This window comes from Dicentrarchus labrax, unplaced genomic scaffold (genome assembly GCF_905237075.1).
Source record: "Dicentrarchus labrax unplaced genomic scaffold, dlabrax2021, whole genome shotgun sequence".
Classification (NCBI taxonomy): Eukaryota; Metazoa; Chordata; class Actinopteri; family Moronidae; genus Dicentrarchus; species Dicentrarchus labrax.
In genome coordinates this window covers 17,427,878-17,455,099 of record NW_026136702.1, presented here as the reverse complement: position 1 = coordinate 17,455,099, position 27,222 = coordinate 17,427,878, and the positions used below count along the sequence as shown (strand labels likewise).

Sequence of the window (27,222 nt, the reverse complement as noted above, 5' to 3'; positions counted from 1 at the left end):
CACATCATGGCCGGTCAATTGAGCCGGACATTGTGGGCATTAAAGTCCTATTAAAATAATCCAATGTCTAATTTTCCCTTTATTCCTATTTATGTTTTTTTATTTTTCTCTACGTAAAGATCAGGTTCAAGTGCTCATTGTTTCTTTTATCTTTTTCCAAGAATTTCAGCTTTCATATGACACACAGTGCAGTAAGGATTTAGTGTCTCTTTTCTTTTTCTGTTAAGAAAGCAGCTTTGTGAAGAAGATGGAAGATACAAATCTCAGATCAGTTGATAAAACTGAGGAGGATCAATGGCTGAAGTTGTGATTCTATTAGGTGATCTTGAGCAAAGCACAAAGGCGCTCTGTTGTTCCAGTGCGCCACTGTAGTCGTACTGGTTTATACAGTAAGCAGGTTTTGGCATTTATCGGCAACTGCCAGAGAAATTACAGTTTAGTTACAGATGGTGTCTTGCTCAGAGGCACACAAACAGGGAAACACAGACTGCATTTCCTACAGTCACAGAAACTGAGAGACTGTGTGGGAGGATTTTTTTTTTTACATGCCAAACGATTTTTACAATCCAAGTTTTACAGATTTAGGCAATGATCAAGTGTCACGCACTTGGCAGGACAATTGAAGTTATTCTGACCTTCGATATTTACTGATGAAACAAAGATTAACAACATAAAGAGAACTTGAGCAAAACTGTTGCTGGAGAAATGACATTAGCGTGGGTTGGACACTTCTTACTGAGAGCTAGAAATGAGCAGGCAGCAGCACAAACGAGGTAATTTCAGGTAGGCTTGTCAACCACGTTTACTGCAGTCAGGGGATCCCCATGTTTTGAATGTGTAGGAATCTTTATAAGTATAACTCCATCTCACATTACACACACACAGCTCTCACAGCTGATACACATAGAAAGAAAAGTTTGGGATTTTGTCAGATAAACATGATATTATCAACAAGGTCAGACAGCAAGTACAGTAGTTTACAAATCTGTAAACTCCTACCGGATGAGCTTTGCTGAGGTGGTTTCCCACCGTCTGTTAGGATGGGTGATTGTGGTGGAAACTAGCCTGATAGTCCTGTGGTAGAACAATTTCTCAATCCTGCGCCTTTACCCTGCAAAAGAAAGAAAAATCCCCATTTTAACCAGTCAGTTTGTCTGTAATTGAATACTCAAATGGATTCATTCATTGCTAGGGAGTTCTCCACTAAATTATTTCATTTTATTTCTATAGAAAAAAAAAGTCTCCAAGGATGGGTATGAGATCAACTGTCTTGTGTAGGTTTTCCTCAGCTAATTCTAGTCTCAGCTAGTTCCTTAAGTTCACTTAATGTCGCAGGTTTAAGTAAGTCTCAACAATGAAAGTCAGAGCATTCAAAAAAGTAACCTAATAAACACATTAGCACTGTTCAGTGTTAAACCTCTCTAATACCGACAACTACGATTATGTATAAATGAATGGTGTCACACCTGTTTAATATTGTTTTTCCTTCATCTAAACATCCTGTATCAGGACTGAATCATTCACTGCGCTGTTACATGCAGCCATTACACACGCTGTCATTCATACTCATTCAGACAAATGTTTGATCAAACTGTTATTCCTGTTCAAGAACTTCTGCATGTAAAATGTTGCCAGAATTCTCTCTTTGATGTTATCAAATCTTTGGCACAATATGATATCACACACTTTCAGCTGACTCATAAACGTCTCTGTATGATTGGTTCCAAGTTTGTACGGAGGCACACATACACACACAGAGCACGCTCTTATTGAGAAATACCCATTTCCGTGCGGAAATTCAAATCTCACACCGGTGCGTACACACTAGGTATATATCGGAGAGCTACTGCCAAACTGTGTCTATAGCTGAAAAAAATTTTCTCACAAGAAAACTGAATTGACCCCGTTTCCACTGCCTTTTCTATCTGAGATACCAAGATGCCCTCACCGCTGGAATCAATCTTCTCTCACGTGTTAACCACTGAAAGATGCTGGATGACTACATCTTGTTTCATAATTACATGAAACATACATGGCAAATACGGCTATAGGTTTTCTACAGCATCAATATACCCAATGTAAAAAGCCACACAATCCTTAAAATATGTTATTTTTATAACAGAAAAATGTGTTTAATCAGGGCCAATAAACACATCAAAAATTGTGTCGCATGTGTGTTAACAAAACAATTCCTGGAAAAACAAATACATCTGGATCCGCACTACTTCACAAATGGCTTAACTGCCTTTGAAAACTGTAAACACGTTTCCAAGATATCCTACTAACAGGACTGAAAACAAACATATCCTCGACGGTGGTAACATTTTGTGCCGTAAAATTTGTCATATTTTGTAAATAATGTAGTCCAGGAAAACAAAGTTTAACCCCCAAATGTTTCTATATGTTTCATTGCAATGGGAACCCTTGTGTGTGTGTGTGTGTGTGTGTGTGTCTCACAGTAAAAGTTCACTCACCATTCTGCATGTGCTAGTGTAGTGTAGTGTTTGACACATGAGGCAATGTCTGAAAAGCCATCCCACACACATGAGACAGATGCAAAGAGGCCTTTGTGTGGGCAGCGTTTTGACTAAACCTGTAGCCTGTTTGTACATGTGTGTGTATGTGTGTGTGGGGTGTGTGACAGAAAGAAGATCTGATGTGGGTGGTCAACTTTTTCTCATCTCTCATCGTTCCTTTTTAAAGGATATTTATTTAAACTAATTTCAGCGTTATTTATATCCTTTTATATCTTTTCCACTTTCATCTCTAGCGTGCACCTTGAATTTTGAGCTGCAGCAGTGACAGTTTTCCCTCAAGGACTAATAAAAACATCACTCTCAAATCATTTACGCTGCTGTAAAGTGTCTTAAAGTAATAAATAATCATCCCTCATCCTGGCCATGTTTTGCATTGGAACAGCACACGTTCTGCTATTGCACATGCTATCACTACTCCTAAGTCTTATTTTATTTGCATTGCCTTTTATATTAACAGAATATGAACCTCCCACTGTTCCTTCCCCCTCCCTCCCCCCCCCCCCCTCTCTCTCTCTCTCCCTCTTTCTCCCCCCCTCTCTCTCTCTCCCTTCCTTTTTCTCTCTCTCTTTTTTTTTCTCTCTCTCTCTCTTTCTTTCTTTTTTTTACACATGACACATTACATGTCAATAACCTAAACTGAACTGTTATTAAACATATATCCTCAGTTAACCTTCAGCCCAAACCAGAGTTCATATGCTAAATGTATCACATGTTGACAGATGGATTACAAAAGATCTAAATCCCTAAATCATATGTACAAAGGGTATGAACCATCAGTGCGTTTTCACACTGCTGCAGGGTTAGTCAGGGTGATTCATGATGATGGAGAAGAGATAAAGTAAGCAGACTATTGTTCACTTTACACTTGAAAACAGATACCTATAAAAACAGCCAGGGGCAAATCTAAAGAAATATTCACGGGGTGGCAAGTGGGTGGCATGGAGACTTTATGGGTTGGCGGAAATATATGATGATTTAATCGTAAACAATCCCATGGCAATATTTACTTTGAAAAGCCCCCAAATGTAGGCATTTTGACTCAAATATATTACATTATCGTGTCAAATTGAATAGAAATATCTAAAGGTGGCATTAGAAATCAATAAATTGTTTTATTTCCAAATCTTCAGACATTTTTCCAAATACATGTCACTTAGTCTAAAATATGGCCATAACAGAACTTTCAATTACATGTAATTTTAATTTTTTAACACATTTAGTAATTTAATTTATCAAATTAATCTAACTATCTATCTATTAATGTGTTAAAGTTGACATAATTTGACATCAAACTGGGGTGGCAAGACATTTTTTCACCCAACCAACTAAATCTGCCCCTTAAAACATGTATCACGTATTGTAAACATTCATCAGCACGTGACTGTAGCTGAATTTGTTCTTCCTTGCAGTTTTCAATATTTAGATTTTCACACTTGACACTGTTGAAGCGCTCAGCTGTGGTTATTACGCCTCCTTTTTAGAATGATATAAATAACTACACTTATTTTAGTTTATTTATAACTTGCTACATCTTAAAAGTTAATTTTAAAAACTCTATTATTGTCCCCTCCTTTATTAACATCTGTAAAGGTTAAGGTATTCTGCTCAAACTTTAGTATCAAAGTTGACATAAAAGGTACTGAGGCTAAAGTGGCATTATGGCAGTTATTACAACTGTTAATGAAAACTAATGGTAATAATAATAATCTCTACTACAGCACTCATTTTGAGTACTACGACTACTCGTACTACCCCTACTCCAACCACTACTACTAATTCTACAGTACTACACAACACAGTCACACTGCAACAAGTGCTAAAACGCACCCAATAAAAAAGTGCAAATTTATGTGAGACTTATATGCTATAAACAGCAAATCTCAAACTTAACAGAGGTAAAAACATAAAAAATATACAATATAACCAGTCTTGCGAGAGTTACCTGAGAAATGTAAACGATTACTTATTATCAGTCTCTCATCGTAAAAGTAACTGTTACTCGACTAATTACTCAATAGAAAAAGTAATGTTACTCGCTGCACCCACATGTTGCATCTTTTGTATTTAACACATGTAACGTAGACATTGTGGTTTGAAAAGCAACCAGCCACCATCAACAGATTAACACTAACAACTGAAGGCGACATCACTCTCCTGAGTGAAGATGTAGGAATCGAAAAAAATGATTCCTAAATGTAGGCTTACCAGTGGCTAAAGTTAAGGAAACCAGTTAAGAACACACCAGATATAGATTAGGAGGTCCCTGTCAAGGTGTTCCACACTTCTGGTTTCTGCGCCAAGCTACAATACCAATTATTATCTGGTTCCAGGTGCTCAAATGTGCAGATCTGCTTTTCTGTTTTATATAATTTAAACAGATTTTTTTGATTTTGTTTTGATTTTGTGAACTATTCGTCAGACAAAAAAAGGGGACATTTGTAGACGTAAGGCACTCTTCACCTTTTTCTGACATGTATTAGACCAAAAGACAAGTAAAAAATCAACTGATTAATCAATAAAGAAAATAATTATTAGTTGCAGCTGTATAACCTAATCACTCAATTTCAAACTGTAATCCCTTACACTGATGGTTCCATACCTTTTTCTTTTAAAAGGACCCTTTCTCTGTCATTGAGTAACTGACAGCCACTAACTGAGTGATATATTTTATGGATATTTCATACTATGTTCATTGTATAACATTAACAGTCTAGTACACCTGATATACTGTACAATGAACCCAAATAGTGAACACAAATAATTGCAGGAAGTTGGTGCATAACGATGATTACGGTCTGTGAATATTATATCAGAGATGAGTTTTCCTTTTTATACACTTGTACTCTGTATTGTGTTCGGGTTCTTTAGAAAATAACAATTTCATTTAGTTTTCTTCACAGAAATGAATGAAGTGCTGAGATATACTGTAGGTCTGCTGTATTTAAAAAAGAAAGTGTCCTTTGACATCAAGAAGGCCTCGTGACCCCTCGTAAGGTTTTGGCGACCCCTAGTGGGGCTCAAACCGCCCAGATTGGGAACCAGTGCCTTACACTACGATGTCTCTATTTTGACATTAAAAGTGAGCCAATAAATGTTCAATAGTATGAGAGTATCCGATTTAATGAATGTGATTTTGTGGTGTTTATTAGAAGACCGTCTGAGGCTCTCCTGTGATCTCAATCTTTTCACTGACCTTTCACACACACACACACACACACAGAATACACATTCATAAATACATACATACATACATACGGAATGTGACAATAATTCTGTCTTGTAAAACCTGTTTTGGCACATAAACACTCTCTTTGTCAAAAATGGATTTAATATGACTCACTGCACATGGAACCAGAGAGCAGCATTATGGCATTTTGTTATTTTATCTCCTCCAATCCAGCGTAATAAAACAATAACACAAACTACAGCCTCACAAATTACCACACAGCTGAGTCAACCTCCCCAGAGGTTCAAACCAAGCACAAAAGCTTCATGAGGAAAGAATATGTCACAGACATATTTAATTACAAAATGTAATGTTCCTGTTGTCTACTGAATTTTGTGTCAATATAATGTTAGCTTTATATCGTGTCAAAAGAGATATGCATTACCCCAAAGTAGACACCGAGGGGTTGAAGTAATATTGTTCAACTATGTATCCTCTTCCATCGTCATTTTCAGAATGCATGCTACAGTATATGAAGCAAGGGCCACGAGGCGATTAGCTTAGCTTTCCATAAAGACTGTAAGTGGTGGGAAACTTGTTAGCATGGCTCCGTCCAAAGGCAGTAACGGCCAATAAAACCACAAGTTGACAATTTTACTATTTGGTTTTTGTACAAAATGAACAAGCAAGAGTTCTAACCCGAACTTATGCAAACAGGGATGGGATAAAGTCAAGATTTTTCGATTTATTTAGCATAATTTGATGTTTATGCTACTACCGCCTGTATTTTTCATGACAAAGAAATGAAAGATCCCCTCCTGACATGTATTAAGATACAATCTGCTTGGAATAATAATGTGTCTGATGTGTTTTTCCTTTGTAAAAAATGTAGAAAATCAGTAAAAAGTCTTCTACTCCTTTCTTCCGCCTTTAAAAATTCCAGAATCAATGAATATTCAAAGTTTTCCTGTTGGACACAAATGGTAAATGGACCTGTTCTTGTATAGCGCCTTTCTAGTCTTCCGACCACTCAAAGCGCTTTTACACTACGTGCCACATTCACCCTTTGACACATTCACTCAGTGAAGGCAAAGTCCATCGAACAGAAACTAACATTCATACACATTCACACACCGATGCACGGCATTGGGAGCAGTTTGGGGTTCAGTATCTTGCTCAAGGATACTTCGACATGTGGCACCAGGAGCCGGGGGGATCGAACCCACAACCTTCCAATTAAGGAACGACCCGCTCTGCCTCTGAGCCACAGCCGCCCCAGACACAAGATGTCTCCTACTTCACTGTAGTAAGTCCATTCTCAGTGTATGAGCGCTGGTGGATTCAAGTATTTACATCACACTGTATACATTGCAAACTGGATCAGAATGTCTTCTAAACTATTTGTGATGTCACAAATCATGCTGGTAGGCTCCGCCCCCTAAGATCAGTTTTTCAATGAGCACAGGGAAAAATTCAGCAGATGAATGTAAAAACATCTTTCTAGTGTCAAACTCTGCACATACATCATTCTGCACGGTGAAGCTAAAACATCCATTTGTAGGGAGGAGAAGAAGAAGAAGAACTGATTTTTGAGTGGAGGAGGACTTCAAAGTTCTACAAGTTTGGTTTTGTTGCATTTTGAAAATATTCAAAACTAGCAGTCACACAGATGAGAGGCAACTAACCAAAAGTTGATGTGTTTTCATACATGTCCATAAATTCTACCTACACAAAATAGTGTCAAAGGCTGCACTAAAAAGTAACACAAGTGTGTGTTGTTCCAAACGAGACACGTGCTAGAGAGGACACATCCTTTTCACCAGTAATCTGAGGCTGTGAGCGAGCAGAGGCCTCCAGTATAAATAGCATGTTGGCTGGTAAACAAAGCGGCTTCAAAAAGGAAGTGAGAGGTTTAATATCAGTGAGTTGCTGAGGCGGCGGAGCACAGGGAAAATCCAGTCATTATGTTTCAATTCTCAGTATATGCCTTACTGTAGCATGTTTACATTCAGTTGAGGTTCCTATACAGGTCACTGTCAATGTCTACAACAGCAGAGTGATTCCTAGAACAAAAGCTAGCAATGAAGAGCTACCAAACATGTTTCTTATTGTCCTAGGAACCTTTGGCGTTCAACATTGTTGCAAACAAAATCACATACACCTCAGAGCAATAATTCTTGTCTACATACTGTTTACATCTCAGTGTGTTGCCCACATTATCAGCATCACTAAACATCAACAGAGCAGAGAAACTGAAATGAAATGAGCACAGATAAAATATTAGTGTCTCTCTGTTTTGATAGCCCACTCACACCTCTAAGCTTACTTTTGTGCCACTGGTTTTCAGTATCTCTCATCTCAATTGATCGTACATCCACATATTTTAACTTCAAGGTGCTCCAGAGATTTACTGTAGTATTGCGATTACTTGCAAACTTGAGTAACAGGTCAGAAGAAGAACAGTCACTGAATTAACAGAGGCCAAAATCTTAACTTTTAGTCCAACATGGGTCAATTTCCCATAATGCAACGGACTAGTGTCTTTTAGACCCTTCTGAAAAAAAATGTAAAACATTTTGAAATGCATATTTATTGTAAAATAGGTTTGGATTTCTGTCTCTGTCCTCACCAGGCTAAAAACAAACTCAACAGATATTAAAATTAAAATGTCAGAAGAAGCGAGGTCAGCAAACAGCAGCAGTGATGCCACCTTGTCCATAACATATGTGAGAAGTAAACATAAGCTTTTTATCCCCAGATACTTTGGTCTGTATCTCATCACATAATGCCAGATTCAGACTCAGCACAATGTTTCTGTCTGTTAATATGGTCACTGTGTCAGATTAGGCTATTATAGAGTCATACATTCTTGGCGTGACTTGGTTGAGATCCATGACAGACTCCCTGTAGGCGCCCGACCAATTGTAGCTTGCCATTGCTCACGACCTGCATGATGTCATCAGGAAGGACATGCTCTGGACCATCTTCCGGTTGTGATGCTGGATGTCTTGAGTTCAGAAAGGCCTAAAAAAACAAAGAAAAAAATCCTTTTTACTTTACTTAAATTCCTCTGTTACACATTTCCACCCAGCAGCAGCAACAACAACATCGTTCCTCTACGCCATGTTTACACTTGTTTACCAAACGTTGACCAACAGGAGCACAGAACGCTCTTCTGTGCTCCTGTTGGTCAACGTTTGGAAGAAGTCGCAGAAGGCAAAAAATTCCAACACGCTAGTTTTTCTGTTGAGATGAGGCATTCACTATTCCTGAAACAAGGATAACATTAGGAAACAGTATTCAAATAATGGGATCAATGGCTTATGCATCCAGATTGTTAGCTGAATGCAGTTAGTCATAACTATCAATAATGACTTGATTTCTACAGAATTTTTACAGAATATTAACACTTAGAGTTGAATCAGTGTATTAGTCTGTACCTCTATGACGCCAGTCGACAATGCTATATTATAGTGCTCTCATGGTTGCTATGGTTAATAGGTTACAGACAAGTCTTTGGCAGAATACTGGTTGGTAACTTTAAACCCTGTAATCAACATCACTTTACACCCTTGTATGTCAACAATCTAAAATTGACTGACGTGATGTATTACACACACACACCCTGACACACGTGTTAACCTGTATAACTTTAGAATGGTTGTGAAGAGCTCTGTAAATACTGACAGGATGTGTTAATCATTTAACAAGATAGGGTAAAAGATTCTAAGGTGATGTTGTGGGAGTACTTGTCTGTCATATGAACATTTCTACCAAGAAACCTATTCACTATAACAGGACGAAAGTAGAAATTTCCACCTTTGTAAGTGACACTGCACAAAAGTACAAAAGAAAGTGGGAAGAATTGACAGAAAAGGGTTGTAGTCCGCATACTAAAGGATAAAGTTGTCATTTATTCCCAAGAGCCTGAAAAAATACACAACTTTTAACTTCTATTATGTCCTATTATCATTAGGTCCCAGGCTTATAAATACAACAGTCCATAAGCTAAGGTATAAACCAACGATTGTAAATATAAAAGTTAGATTTACATAATTCAAAGTTTTAGCTTCATAATATGATCAAATCTAACAAGTCATCTAGAGTTGTGTAGGGCATACAGTACAGGAAGTATATTGAAAAAGTAAAAAAATATATATACATGTGTTAAATGTCCTTTATTTTAACCCCAATAGTTTTTTAACTGTTGTGTTTTGCTGACATTCACATTACTTCCTCCTTGTTTGGACCTTATGGACTCAATATGTGCAAAAGTAAACTGAAGTAGTAATCCCTCGCTTGCACATTTTATGAATGTGACAGTTTTAACATGTTATAAGTTCAAAATAATGTTTACAAGCAATTTTCCTAAAATCATGAAAAGTTGAGTTGTTTTGACAGTGAGACAGTTTTTTTTTTTTAAATGTTAAAGAGGGCCCAGGGTCTCCAGGACATCGAATGGAATGACAACTTCAACAAAAATGTATATGAACCAACTTCAAAGAGCATATTTGAAATTCTAAATCATAAAAAAGTTAACAACATGGTGGTAAAGCTAAAAAGAAAAAAAAAAGTTATTTCTCTTAGTTCCTGAAAAGTTTACTTATGGGACGTGTGAGGTTTTACTTGACGTCAACAGAGCATCACATCTGTGTTGAGTGAGTCTGTATATATGAATCAGTGACTGCACGGGCTGCAGTAATGGAAGTATCTTGAACAGAGTACAAAATCTTGTCATGGTGCCTCAAACAACGATAAACAGTCTCTGATTTGAATGTGTAAATGTCAGCTGGGACAGACAGATGATGAGCAGCAAGAAGAGGGAACAAGCTCTTTCACACGTCCATGCAAATAAATACACACACAGTGCAGTACACACACACATAAGCTACATGTTAGCACATAACATGTAGTGACAAATATTGTACACAACTGTACACATAAATACACACACAGACAGATGGGTGATAAATTCAAGAAAAAAATCAACATGAAGTGCCTTAGTTAGGTGTTGGTTCAACCCAAGCCTCCAGAACAGCTTCAATGCTGCTTTTGCAAAGATTCTACAAATCAGTGAAATCCTATTGGAGGGAAAATACAAAATAAATAAAATATAGTCCCTCATGGCGGTGGTTAGTAGGTCCACAATCTTGTGAAAGCCATAATGTATGATTCACACGGTTACATTTTTAAACTAAGTGATTTTAATGTGTATGTTTTTCTTTAATTTCACCCATCTATCTGCAGATAAACATGTACATGCATGCACATAATATTGTTAATAATAAATAAAAATATGCACGCATGCACGCACGCACGCACACGCACACAGTCTACATACGGACAAAGAAAAATTATACATGTAAACACCCACACAAACATGCATACATACCTCATACCTACATGTACACAGTCGTACACATACTGTACAAATAAATGCACACCGATACTGTGTACACACACAACTACCAGTGCACACACCTATAGAATCACACAGTGAAAAATAATGTGTACACACACACACACACACACACACACACACACACACACACACACACACACACACACACACACACACACACACACACACACACACACACACACACACAGTGGACAAACTGTATGTTCACACGCATTATAGTAGTAGTAGTTATAATAAATATACTGTACATGCACACACTGTACACGCATAGTCTATAGTACATATATAGAAAAGCACACAAAAATCTTATACTCACAAATACATACACATACACAAGTGGACAGTCGTTCACACATGTAGAAGTAGCAGTAATATTATTATATGTGGAATAATAACATGTACATATGAATACATACCTGTACACACATGTAGCCTAAGTATAGAAAAAGACCAAGGCGCATAAAACAGGGACACACGCCACACAACTGCAGAGGAACACACACTCATACAGTAGAACCACAGTCAGAGAGAAATAAATGTACACATTCACAAACACATATTTAATTATATTACATTCGCACTATATAATTACTGCTAAATATGTTAACTTAATAGCTGTATATATCTTACTGTATTCACTTCACTCAGTTTATTCTGTTAATGCTGTTTATACTGTATATATCCTGCTAGCATATCATATATATATCTATAATGTTATTTTTTATATCCCTGTACATATGCACATTACGCTGCACTTTACCGCTTTTTGCACTGCTGGTTAGATGCTTAACTGCATTCCGTTGTCCTAGTACTTTTACTAGGTTGAATCTAATCTAATCTAACTAGAAGACATACGTCCACACATGTTTTAGTTGAAGGCACACTACTACTACTACTACTAACACTAACACTACTACTATTAATATTGATACTAATACTAACACTACCACTACTACTAATATTGATACTAATACTAACACTACTACTACTACTAATATCAATATTACTACTACTAATGTTGATACTACTACTAACACTACTACTAATAATAATACTAATACTAACACTACTACTACTGCTACTACTACTACTACTAATAATAATAACTTGTACATATACACACACACACATACATGTAGTCTACATATGGACAAAGACATTAAGATAAATACATATAACATATGTAAAAAGACACACACACTGACAAAAATATGTACATGTACTCCCAGAGTCGTAAACATACAGTACTGATGTACTGATGATAAATACAATCTGTCAAATCTGTCAAAAATAAAAGTTCACAAACACATACACAAGTAGAAATTGCTCAAACATATATTAGTGGTGGTAATAAAAAATAAAAAAATACATACATACATGCACACATACTGTACACACACACATGTCTACATACGGACATTATGGATATGACATAAAGAGGAAGATCACAAAATCACAATATATGAAAAAATACACAAACACACACTAATATATATACACTCAGTAGAGTGACATAGACATGTAAAAGACACACAAACACAGTGACAGATATATATAAACACATGCACCCAAATACTGTATGTACATATACACTTGCATCCAACGGGAGAAGAACCCTCATAGAACCACACACACTGTCAGAAATAACACACACACACACACACACACACACACACACACTGTCAGAAATAACACACACACACACACACACACACACACACACACACACACACACACACACACACACACACACACACACACACACACACACACACACACACGTAGACATACAATATGTTCACATACATAGCAGCAGTAATCATATTATATGGGTAATTAGCACATACATATATACACACATTTTGTAAACACACACACACACACACACACACACACGACTGACAAAGACATAAACACAACACACTCAGAGAACCACATGTACACACCATATGTTCCCACACATAGCATAAGCAGTAATATTACGTGTAATAAGTACATGCACACTGGCACACATACTGACACATAACTACAGGAGTACACACACTTCAAAAGAAAGGGGAAAAAAAACAACCACATACACATATCTTTACAGCTATTCAGTACAGTACATGTATACACACATAAACTGCACACATGCATACAAGCACAGACTCATATACACACAACAAGTCTGGGATCAATACATAAGAGTAGCTGCATGAACACACACACACACACACACACACACACACACACACACACACACACACACACACACAATGAACACGTTAGTGAGGTGATTAGTCAAACACTCGCTGATGGCAACAAAGTGATGCCACCCACGGACTCAGGGAACGCAACACTGCTTGACTGAAACCATAAACATGTTTATATTTACTCAGTGTCTCATTTTGGATCAGGGAAACTGAGCAAACAGTGACATTTAATATCTTAAACTAACCAATGTATGCAAGTGTTTTCAGAAAACTCCACAAAGAGAATGATTGGGGATTAAGGATTGAGTCAAATATAATCTATTGTAGTAGATTATATCTATTGTATAGCTTTTTATAATTTCTATAAACAAACAACAAAAAATCGCAATAGTGACAAAAACATTAACCAATAAAGTTAAGTTCTAAGAAAAAAAAGAAAAGTTTATCCAAACAATTATAAATCTCTTTGAAAATTTAAATAAGAATTTAAAATTGAATTTTAACATCATGATTAAAATGTTAAACTACATCGAGTCCTCAGCAAAGACAAATGTAGACCATACACCTACAGTCAAATCAGTAAAAGTCTCTCAACAAAATATTCAGTAACATAACAGGAACAGTCAAAGTCAACAAAAACTAATATTGTCAACGTTGTACATACGAGACTCGCTGCAAAATACTCTATGTCTCATTTTGAAACTGCTTGTCTCAGTCATGAAAAATAAATTATCAAACATCACACGTGGCAGGAGCCGTGGAGAAGAATTATTTTAAATATTCAAACGCTCAAGACAAACAAAATAAAGGAAAACAATAAATTCAAATTGTGTAGGTATGTGCCTGTGTGATCCTGCTAAATCATCAGTGTTTGCACCCTACAGCAGGATTTTTTACTTTGAACTGGTTCACAGGAGTAAAGGCACACAGCACCCTGATAATATTCAACCACCCTCATTTTGCTCTTTTTTTCTTTTCTTCTTCTTTTTTTTTTTACACATGCATTTGTTGTTGCCGAAAAGGTTAAAAGATTTTTTTTTCCAGTCGAAACTGAGTGGGTTTCAGAGAACCGAACAGTTCACAAGGCAAATTTCCCCTGGTGCTCTGGTAATATTATCACTCCAAAGCATCATAGTTTCAGTATGAGTTATGGATTTATTTATAAGAAGAAAACAAGTCTGACACCGATTAACACAAAATACAGTCACCAGTTAGAGTTTATATGTCGTTTGAAACTGAATTGAAAAACAAATTCAACACAAATAAATGTCATCTTAGAGTTTCAGTATCTACTTCACTTTCAATATGACCAATCATTTTATAGATTCAATTCAAGAGTGTGGGAATGTTCAAATATTACATTTTATATTGTTTAATTTAATTAAATCAGTTTAATTTTAAAACAAGCTCAGTATAAGTCACAAACTATAATTTAAATGACTGTGTGGAATGGCATGGTGCTATTCATGTTATAAAATATTGTGTGAAACTGTTTACACACATTAAGGTATTGTTAGTAAGTAATACATTAAATATAACACTAAAGCATTATACCTTCATAAATGTAGATAGTACTTAAAAAAGAAAATAACCGTTTGCCAACATTTAACACCCCTCCACCCACACTACTCAACAGTTTATATGTCACCTTTAAAGGATCGTCGATCAAAGTAATTCTCATTCTGATTCAGAGTTTCACTATTACTGATAGTTTTATTTATTAAAAAACACAAACCTAAAGCAGGCAAACCACACTTTGTGTACAAGTACAGGTTCAAATAATTACTTTGCATTGTTTTCTACAACAACATCAACAGTTTAACTTTATGTTGACACTCAGACCCCCCCGAGGAACGTTCAGGGGCCTGTGACTAAAAGCCAAACAGCCTCCGACTACAATTTTCTAGCGTCCGACAAACACAGTAAAAACAAAGTCAAATCAGAAATAAGGTGGACAATTTTTCCCCAGTCAACAGAGCCTGGGTTTGTCTCTGTGGGATGTAAACAGCCGCCGCTGGAGACCATCGTCCCACCGACCTATTTTACAAAGTACACCTGAAAAACATGACATAATCCAGCATGACTGTGTCGCCTAAAAATATAAAAAGGAGACAGATCAGCTTTACTCGGCGTCTGTCACTATCAAAATTAGTCAGAGAGAGCAAAGGAGAAGACGTCGAGGCTGGGCTTTGATGCGATCAGGCGCGGTGTGCATTTCAAAAAGTGAAAAGGAAGCTGAGAGGATGAGAGAACGGTGGGTAGAGGAGCTGAAACACTTTTCCTCTTTCTCTGCCGCTGATATTTTTAAGTTGAAAGAGAGGAGAAAATGAAAGAAAAAAAACTGCAAGAGAGACAGAAGGAAGGAATCAAGTTCAAAATAAAAGGTTTTGTGTATATAAGAGCATTTTAAATCTACAGTATTAATTTCTGTACTTAGATAAATGTTCTATTCTTATTTGAATTTAGTTTGAGTATATGGACTAATTTACTAGTTTAATTTACTGTCCTCCATTTTAGAATTACCAATATTTTATGTAGAAAGAAGAATCAAAGAGGAAGAAAGGAAAGTAAAAATAAAAGAAGGGTACAGTTAAATTATGAAACAGGTAAAACTACACCGAAAAGTAATGTGGGAGGCTTTTGATGTATATGATAAAAAAGGTTGGTCATAAATTATGCATTTTTTTTCACAAGTCATAGTTTAAATTTTCACTATGAAGCGTTAGTTTCTAAAACGTGGGTTTTAGTCTGAATCATGTCACCTTTAATGCCTCATCGATCAAAGTAGTTCTCCTTTAGATTCAGTTTCACAGCAAGTAGAGGAATAGATTAATCTACTTTTCTCTGTTTTGTGCCTGACTGTTTTGAAGCAGAAACACCAAAAGTAAAAGAGAAAAAATTGATATGAAAGAGGCTCAAAAAAGACAGAGGGAGTAAAGACAGACAGAAAGACACGATGGTTAAATTGTGGTGCGCGTAGACCTGCTGCAAATAACAGACAGAGCAGGGAAATGTGGGAGGCTGTACAGAGAGAGAACAAAAGTCCGTAGGAGAGCTGCGGTCTCCATTTTGAAGTGACATGAAAACGACAGCACCATCTATTGAAAGTGTTGAAGAGGTGAACAGGCAACCAGTTATAACTAGGCCTTGCACACCTCCACACTTAACTGAAGCAGTCTCAAGATAACTACACCCTCATGAATATATACAATATTTCTCCTGCATGTTAGAATATGAGACTTTCTGGGATAGTAGTAGTTTGAACTTTACTCATTGTGACTAATAGCCCCTCTCTGTCAGAGAGAGCTTGGAAAAACTATGTGGAGAAAGTGAGTGAGTAATTCACCCCCACCTCAGAATCTACCATCATAATACCCTTGAGCAAGGTGCTTAACCCCAAATCGTGTGCTCCATATGATTCAATGCGGGTGGTCTGTGGTTCCTCTGGCAGCTGGCACAGAGCAATGTGTGTAATGATTTTCAGCAACACCACACTTTACCAGGATGAATCTCTTGACTCTCCACTTGCAACCTAGTGGACTTTTAAACCATTTCAGTGCCCGAAAGTGAGTGTAAAATTGATCCGCTATAGTGCCCTCAAAAGTTCGCAAAGAATAACAAAATATATAGCGTGCATAACATCGTCATTTGGTCATTCAAGTACGACTGTACATCACGAGAGGCTACTTTTAAAATGACGAGAGTCTGAGGACAACACAGGGCTGTAAAATGGGCATTATAAATTATGTTTTACTATTCAGAGAAGAAAAGTATTTCAAATGCTTTTAATGGTATATTAGTCCAAACAATTTACACAAATTCAACCAAACCCTGCGAATTCTTCGCCACCAATCATTGTTGCTTCCCACCAGTCACAGCAGTGCCCCAGCAAAGTGTTGAGCCAAACGTCACCAAACTACCAGCAATTTTATTCTCACTGGAACAAGTAGCCACCACAATTTCATTTGCTTTAGAAAAGCTGCTGTGAAATCAGGTATTTTAGGCCACAACGACCCCAATAAAAAGCCAGCGAAATACTGGACGGACTAATTAATGTTAAAGATGGTTTATTTTCTTATTGATCACTTTATTTTCATTGTGCGCAGGTGAAATAATGAGATGAATTCCAGGTAAGAGGTGTCCACTAACATCACTGTTCAGTGGCTATAACTGGAACTTCACTTAAGATGGCAACAGGGATCTTCCAAGAGGAAGTCAATGAAGGGAAGTCAACAAGTTTGGTAAATCACTATGAGTGCGTAAAGATACTCAAAAGCATTTGACCGTGCACTCTGTGAATTTCCGGGGACGCTGAATTTTCAGTAAATTACGGTGGTGTTTATATTAGGACTGACAACCTGAGCAGGTCACAACTCACTGAACTCACGGGCAGTTTCACACACCACTGGTTATTTCATTGGCCAACACGCCCCAGCAACAGGCAACAATGGGAGACAACAAGCAGAACAAAACTCCACTCAAATTTTCTATTGAACCTGAGCTAGATAGACGGATATAGCAAATAAACAATGGACTACATACACAGAAAACAAACATAAAATAGATATTCATGAACCTGAAGCACAAATATCAGAGACCAGACATCAAGTTAACATTATTGACAATGTTATTGTGTCTGTATTTGCAAAGCAAGCAATGCATACATAATTACAGAATATGCAACAGTATAAACAAAGTGCTTGTGTAAAACATCATTTTAGTTTAAGGGTCATGTTGTCCTCCACGTTGGAAATCAAAAGGCTTTATAGCTGTGCAGAATGGCCACACTGAAAGGAGTGAATATTGTTTAAATATGGGGATAATGGTGCACATTTTCAGACCATCTTTCCTGGACAGCATTCACAGTGTATGTACTTGGTTGTTCACATGAAACGGGACAGCAATAGTTTAAAAGAATGCAAAAAAAGAGAGCCAGAGAAAGAAGTTCAAACCCTAGTTCCTCTCTCACCTCTGCACCGCTGGCCAATCACTGCATTAATTGGGTGGGTATCAATGTCAGATCATCAGTTCCAGAAGGTTACAGGAATGGTCCAACACAGACCAGGGAAGGGGGTTTCCGAAACTATCTGACCACTTGACAACCACTTCTGAGGAAGTTGGCAGTTTAAGAGTCTCCTAAAGTTTCACATGTCTTCTTAATGTTTAATCAACATCAAAGTGCTCAGAGATCAGAAGGTAGCGTGATCAAAGTTTGGTCCGTTTATCAGATTCACATACAGATGTTCATCAAGCAAAACTGACCGCTAAAGGCACCAAAGTCTCTCAGTGGGGCAGTTAAACACCATCAGGAGTTTGCTGTATGATGACTGGCCTTATTGATGTGGAAAATTGAAGCAGTTTAGATTCATAGATGAGAAACCTCCATGAAGTCTGGAGTCAGGCCAATAACAAAAAAGTTGTTAATGTTAGTAGTAATGCTGATAGACTAAAAAGAGACATTTCTTAATGAACGAAAACACATAAGCCACTGTATATCACTACATTAAAATACGACAGTCATAGATTATAGCTAATTCCAGCACTACACTGTTCTACTTGCTGACGCTTAATAACCAGAAGAAAGTTGAAAAAAGTGGCGTTGTCTGTCTTAGAAATATTCAAGTTTAAATCACTGAAATTACACAAGCTGACAGAGGACAAGTCAACACTTTGGTTCAGTTGGACTGAAAGAATCAGAGAAGGTGACAAGCCAACAGTCAGTGTGAATATCAAAGGTCGTACCACCGTTTTCTTTGTGGCGAATCTCTTTGTAATTTTGACCTAATTCTAAAGTTTAACATGCTGAGGTCTGGAAAATTTGACTCCTCTATCAATAGTGTATTCATTTATTCTATACTCTTAACCAAATGGCTGTATTGCATTAAAATGTAATAAAATAACCCAAGAGAAAACAGAACTACCTGCTGTTTCCAAGGGCAATGAAGCTTAGAGAACAGTGCAGCACTGACTCCCACTCTCTTCCTATATGCAAAGTGTGAAGGATCTAGAAACAATGAGGCCTGTCTGCTCAAATGTCCTTAGGTTACACTAAGTACAAAGTTATTTATTATGTGAGTTGAGACAAAGCCAAAGCTGATGTAAACTTTTCTATGGCTATGTTTTGTGACTGGCCACACTTGGTTAAGGTTAGGGGAAGATCATAGTTTGGTTCACAGAAAATGTCTGCAGTGACTTCAGACACAATATCATTATCAACATTTAACCAAAACCACAATCTTTCCCAAATCGTAACCTAACCACAGACGGGAGTCTGGACCCTGCGACTCCAGTGTGGTATATAAATGTAGTCATTCATTCACTTAAAAAAAAAAGTTCTCATCTCAATATAATCCAATCAGCCATTACGTTTGTCACCACAACGTATTTGGGAAAACAAACTTCATTTCTTGGATACAAGGTTGGTGTCTGCACTGGTGGACCAAAAATGAGTTGTTTCAAATGACTGTAAAAGGACAATTCACTGACTTTGTCCCTCTGTGTGCATAATGTCAACTCCATGAAAATTATGAAAACAGCTTCAGAGTAAAGGTTAACATTATTTTGTACTATTATTATTGTCAACAAATCCCAAAAGTAGCAATGTCCACCAATAATATTCAATCTGTTGGATGGATTGCCATAAGATGTTTGAACCTTTGTGTTCATTTCAATATTTGTGGCACAACCTTATGAACAGATAGTCATGGTCCCCAGATGATGTATCCTACTGATTTTGGTAATACCCCAACTTGGGAAAGTTAGCACAACCATGAAGTTGACCTTTGTGGTTCTGGGTGAAATGTCAACTGTTTAATAGATTACCTTGGCATTTGATGTCCCCCTCATAATAAACTGTAATAACTTTCATTTTTCATCTAGCACCAACATCAAGTCATTTGTCCAATGACTAAATACCCAACATTCCCATCAGCCTCAGCTGCACTTTGTCTTCAATGCAGACTAGCTAATGTTAGCATGCTAATGCACTAAACTAAGATGTGAACATGGTCAACGTACCTGATGTTCACCATGTTAAACCTCAGCATGTTGACATTGTCATTGTGAGCATGGTAGCATGCTGATGTTAGGATTTAGCTCAAAGAACAGCCTCACAGAGCTGTAGGCTCTTCGTCACTTCACTTCAAGTCAAAGGAGTAGTGACTGCATTTGCTGGGAACTATTTTTAGTTTGTTTTGGTCTTTTCATAAATTGTTGACAGCAAGAATAATATAGACCTGCATCACCTGCCGTATTCTTTAAAATCTCACTAACAGTAAATGCTTTAATATAGCAGTTTACATTTAGCCTAGTGGGTGTTTCGTCCACTGCAGCATTCAGTGCAAACAGAGAGACTTCAAGCTTGCTTCAACCAGATACAACTTTGTGTTATGTGTGGCTGTTGCAGGAATCAAACCTGTGACCTTTAGTGTGGGTTTATGAGTTTATATACAACAAAAGACCACTCTCCCACATCTCCTTCATTGCTCTTTACTCGTCTCTCTATACACAACAATAAGACTGTATGTTATCAATTGAAATAAAAATAAAATAAAAGGTACTGCAGAAACAGACAACTTCATTTCATTTTCATTTTCACACATTAAAAAAAGAAAGAAGCGTAGCCCTCAAATACAGCTCCATTATTTACACTTTAAACATGTTGCTGCATCTTCTAACAGTAACAAGTTGATTTTATCTGGTCAGGTGGGAGGCTGTGTCCTTCAACCATGGCACTTTTTCTGTCCTCACAACATGTGTGTCTGTTTATCAGCCTCTATATCACAGAAAACTGTGTGCACGAGTATGTGTGTGTTGGTGGCATTCAGACGTCTAGCTGTCCTGATGTGAGAGACTGCAGGCCTCCTACGGTCTGGGAGACATGACAACCACAAGTGGGAGAGGTCTCATGCACACAGACACAATGGCACAGACTCACTGTTGATAAGACAGTGAATACTTATTTTTAAAACCCATACCAATCTGTGTGTAACGGAAATCAACTTGTCAAGAAAAGAAGAAGGTAGGCCGTTGCAACAGAGACAAAATTTTGATTTGATATTAGAAAATAATTCATTTGCATTGGAAGCCTTGCTATAATCTCACTGCACTGGCAGATATTTTCATCTGTTGGAAGAAAATCTGATTTTAAAGACACACTTATAGGCAAAAATAACTTGATAAGTTAAAATCACTTTTAGTGTATACATTTAAAGCATCAGGTGCCATGTTGCACACACCTCAGTAAGATTATCCTAATTTTAGTTCACTATATTTCATTTGATTTGCTGTTTTCCCACAGATTGCAAATAATTACAGTAATTACACATACGGCAAGGACAAAGATGTTCTTTACTGTGGTTATACAAAGGTGATGAGGTAAGAGATGAAGCTACATTGTCAGCCCCCGAAATAATCTTGCATTTATTGTATTTTCTAATGTGGTAAACCTCAGTGGCAACGCCATCTCACAACAAACTGATTTAACAGTCCATTCCAGAAAAGCGTGCATACTTATTAACTTTCCCAGAGCAAATAAAAGTTGTAACAACACAGTTGTTGATCATCACTGTGTCTCCTGTTGTTGGAAGTGGTGATAGACGATGGCAACATTGTTGGGCTACGCTCCCCAGCCAAATATCTTAAAGTGAGACAACACAGCTAAAACTGGACTGCAGATATCTGAAAAAGGATGTTGTTCATCAGAGCTGAAAGTCTACTTGCACTGCCTTCAGGGTGAGAGAAAACATCATCTGGGGCAAAGCAGATGAAAAAAAAAAAAAACAGTTGACATCAGGCAACAAAACAAAGTACGGAGTGAAAAATGTACCAAATACTGTGTGCATCCTAATGATTTAACAGTGTAACCCTAAAGCAACAAAGGCAGCTACTGTAAGGCAACACCTGAGCACTGTTACCCACCAGGCTGATTGTTGTTTCTAGTACAAATCTAGACACAAGAAACAAAGAGATGAAAGGCCATTACCCTTTGTGATTAAAGGACCAAATTTAAGGAAGCATTTTCTAAATTTCACACACAATGGAAACATTCACAGTCACATCAATTGCATCATTTGGTGATATTTTAAAAGAAGTGTGTATTTTCCCACGTGATAAACCAGGGTACACCCAAGAGGTTTGGTAACTCCGAACTTAAATGTTATGAAATATTTGCAGTTCTGCCTCTCAGCTGTCACAATAGGAAGACTGAATTTACTTTCTTTCAGTGATAACTGATGAATTGAACTTTTCAAATCATGCCGATTTACAGCTACAAGGGAACAAACAGTATCAGCTCAGCTTTTGAGGAAAATGTTAAAAAAAAAAAGAATAAACAGAAGCTAAAGAAAATGTGAATCATTAAACATTTTAACAGTTCACACCTCTGAGATTTGGTAGAGGTTTGATGGTTCCCACTGAGTTAAAGCATGTTGAAACCCCTGGATGTGTTGATAGAGTGCAGGGTTGTAAGATCATGATGAGTCATTTTATCTGGCAGTAGTAAGGCCTCCTCACCTACCGTGAAACGTATTTAAAGGCTTTTCTTCGGAAATATATCTGTCTAACCAGTAATTGTAGATAATTGGCTAACTTGTTGTTGTTGATAATACTTTAAAACTGAGTCTGAGCAGCTGCTAGAATTCAGAAATCAGAGCTCTAAGTCCTGTGCAAATGTGAAAGTGGGTGACATTAAAGTGGCGGTGAGGATTGAGTCTATCTGTGAGCTGGTCCACACTAACTGTTTTTCTTTGCATGGCCATTTCATAATAAAAATTTTGATTTTTACCTTCTTCATCACTTCACTATGTCTCAGACTTCGCTAAAGCCTCAAGCTCAATGAACTAATTCAGACAGATGTATGTTAATATAATGCAAGACTCCTTAAATTTAAAGTATAATTATCCTGAACCAGCTTTTTCCAACATAATGATCGATTCTGACCAAAGTGTTGACCACCAAGAAGGTTTGAGTTTAAGCAGTGGGTTTCTGAAAGAGTTTTATTGAGCCTTGAAGGCCGCAGACTTTTCTCAATCCATCCTTCACTTGAAATGAAAACATGAAAATCCAAACAGTGGTGGCTTTGTGGTTAGTTTTCAGACATCGACAATAGGCAAATTATCTGAGTGCACATTTTTAAACAAGTGAGCTTACAAAGATGTAACACTGCTTTACTGTGGAGCATACATCTTTTCTGCCAGGTTGCAGCCCTCCAGTGCTGTGGACAAAGCGTGTAATTTCCAACGCAGTGGTGACTCATGACAGTAACAATAATAAAAATGATCTAAAGTAAGACTTTTCTCAAATTGTAGATACCATCTTAGTCACTGCTGCAGCCTTTTCTTTTGTACTTGCCAGCTGGCAGCTTTCTCCGCAATCTAAAGCAGTGCAACAATAAATCAAGATGGCGGGTCCAACTGAATTTGACCGCATGTTTTTTGCGCTGTAACAGCATACAGATCTGCTTTCTAAGTCTTATGTCCTGTACAGTCTTTTGAAAAAGAAATGTCTCTGCATATAGCCTATCAAAGTTTAACACAAAGGTCACAGAGATTTTAATAACCCACAGTATATTTTTTATTTATATATATATATATATATATATATATATATATATAATGTTATTTTCTCCACCTTCAGGGAATGTAGGCTAAATTACAGAAGCAGCTCTCTGTATTCAGAAAGGTAGGATTTATTGCAGGACTGTTGTATTAGGCCGTGTTAGTTTTAGCTTAAATGTTAAATGGTGTGATTCTTCTTTTTCAGTAACACCACTAAACAAAACACTATCTATACTTCTCTCTTGTCTTGGTCTTGTGAGGCACAACAACCAGCTCAGGTCTGTGGTTATTGCGGGCCCGCCCACTCAGAGGCTCAGATGTTAAAGGTGCTGTCACGCCAGATTTTGGGTGACATATATTTGTGAATTGACCCCACCTGACTAAATCCTGAGACTCTTCCATGTCCAGCCAGTTTTTTTAGAGAGGAGATGGGACTGACCTTGTTATAGAAATATCTGTTGTTTACATAACTACCCAGCAAAATTATACAAGCAGCAGAAAAGGAGGGATGCTGCTTGGCTGCAATGAGAACAAAGAAATAAATAGAGGGTAATTACTATAAGACATTTGATAAAAATGCTGTATATTTACAACTTTGCGGACTGCTGCTGTTGCTTACAACACCACCCACGCCCTTTCCTGTCCCACCCACCTTCCACGCTATGCAAGTATATTTTGCAGGCAAAATCCGGACTGACTGCATCTTAAGGAAGGAACATTTCTGTCACTCACATTTAAATAATTTGTCTATCTTTTTAAAATGTGACTAAGATATATATTTAATGAGTGAACAGCTCTCTGCTGGACAAACTATGTTGTTACATGACTGTTTCTTAACCATCTCAGACATGCATATATATTTAGCATTTATGTACTAACATTTTTGTTAATTATAGTAACTGACACATGCTCAAATATATCTGCAATAAACTAATATCAGTATAATAATGTATTATCCAGTATATTATCCAAGCCAGTTTTTTTTTTTTTTTTTTGCCTCTCTCCTTTTGTCAATAAAACAATACATTTCAAAATCTTTTGTGTGATTTCAGTTTGACTTAAAATACTGGAAACACACGCTTTACTCCGGAACTGCATCCAGACAGGTAAGGTGTGATCGTGCAACCTGCAGAGATTTTGGTCAGAATTGAATGAATGCGAGAAAATGGGAAAGTCCAGTTCATGTCAGAGTTCTGCTTTAATAATGACACAGATCAGTGAGAGGAAGATCAGATAAGAGGCAGGCGGTAAGCAGGTCGCCTGCGATCGCTCGGCACATCTCTCTACCTCAAATTAGCAGATTGTTTCCTCGCACAATCTGGTGAGTGTTAGACAGGAACAGACCTGATATAGGGGAATCCATCACAAAACCAACCGCTTCTGATAAATAAACAGGTGATGAATGGCGGGGATATTGTATGTGTTCCAGGAATATGAACGTATATCTGGGCTGAAAACATACCTTATTTAGTCAGCTTCAAGGTGAAACAACTGTTTTTTTTTTCATGTCAACTTCTGAAAAACAAAACTGAGAAAAGGTTTGTGGGTTTCATGCTTTACTATTCAGGGAGATGTGTTTAACAACGGTATTGCTACATGCTGACATTTAACATTTTGTGGGTGCGTGTGCCATCTGTGGAGCCAAATAAAGCCCACACACTCCTCTCACCTGAACTCTCAACACTTAATGTCTTTTTTCTCTTTTAATTTCAGTGATGTAGTAGCCATGTGGAGGTTTCTAAGCTCTTGATAACAATATGTATGAACAGCTGATTGTAGAGCTGAAACAATAAGTCAACTAATCAATAAGTCGGCAGAGGGAAACTATTTTGATAACAGATTAATCATATATATAATTTCTTAAGGAAAATGCACTAGTTTAGGTTTCTGTTCTGGTGACAAATAGGATATTTTTCGTGGTTTCCTTAGTCTCCTTCAATGATAAATTGAATATATTTGGGTTTTGCACTGTTGGTCCAGCCAAACAAGCAATTTAAAAGACATCACTTTGGACATTTTACGCTATTTTCAGACATTTTATAGATTGATTAATTAAAACAATATTTAGATTAATCTAACAAAAGAAACATGTAGCTCAACTTAATAATAGCGCTAACCAGTATCTGTAGCAGTTTTGACTGGGAACTTATAATTTCACTGATTGTTCACAGCAGATAATGTCGTCTACTTGCAAACTATTGTCTTTCGAGTAGCTCAGAATCCAATATACATGATCTAGTAGATAACAGCATACAGTAGCAGCTGGCTTGTTTACTTGCCAACAAAGCCAAAGGTCTACATTGAACTAATTTATATAAAATAAATAAATAAATAAATAAATAAATGCACATTATTCACTTTTACCAAAAATATATCAGGAATGAAGGGCACAACAAATGGTTTTAGGTCTCCTTTTGTTATATGTTCAGCCATCATGTGCACAGCTAAAACCCCAAAGTTGGCATCAGTTGCTAGCACACGACAATGTCAACAAAGCACAACCCTTCTGTAGAGTTCACCCCATCTACTCTCACGGTCTCTGTTTTTCTGTTAGTCACACTCCTGTAGATTTCTTTTTTTGTTTCGAAAAACTGTATATTTTTAGACTCTGGCTCGTACAGTAACAGGGTGATGTACCTGTTATTTACAGCTGTGTGCATGATTCAAATTAGTTTTTCTCTTAATGTTAATGTTCAAAGGTCATGCTCATCTGCTCTAAATGCCATGCTTACAACGCGTGGAACATCAGGAAATGCTTCAAACTGCAGAGAGGAAAGTGACATTTCTGACAGAGGAGATGAGCCAGGTAGTTAATATTTACTCAATTTAATGAAGTGATTGGCAAAGAAAAGTCACTCTGCTGCTCCTACTACTGAATGTGGCTACAACTGTAGAAATCCTCCTCTATGCAAGTTTCTCTCTGCTGAAAAAACACAACATGTTGCGGGTGTGGAAATGGTCTGACCTAATTTCTGGTGGGCACCAACATGAGAGTTTCAAATCTTTTTTGTTTTTTTCTCAAATTTTCCTTACTGAGTTAGCTCTTCAGCGACACTTTAATCAATTTTTAAATAAAAAATTAGGAAATTGCAGGCCCATAAAATAAAGAATTACAGCTGCAATATGAAGGTCTAAATACTGTTTCAAAGCCTTCTCTGTGCTTCCAGAAATAAAGTTCTGGTGGAAAGATACTGAATCTTTTATTTATTTATCATAATTTCTTGTGTCATAAAAGTTGTGAAATTTAAACACTCTGAGCTTAAAAACAATGAAAACGGCCGCTTACACATGCACACAGAGGACATGACCTCAGTCCTGAAAACAGGACAGATGTGCTGATGGGAAC

General features: G+C 37.1%; 1 long non-coding RNA gene across 7 annotated transcripts in view; it reads right to left on the bottom strand.

Moving 5' to 3' along the window:
• Positions 1 to 27,222, bottom strand: part of LOC127377604 (uncharacterized) — a 77,025-nt gene that overhangs the window by 10,938 nt on the left and 38,865 nt on the right. For all 7 annotated transcript variants that reach the window (XR_007887721.1, XR_007887716.1, XR_007887717.1 and 4 more), the window contains 2 exons: positions 8,569 to 8,727; positions 1,000 to 1,111 (listed from right to left, as the gene is read on the bottom strand). This is a non-coding gene — a long non-coding RNA (uncharacterized LOC127377604). The remainder of the gene's footprint in view (positions 1 to 999; positions 1,112 to 8,568; positions 8,728 to 27,222) is intronic.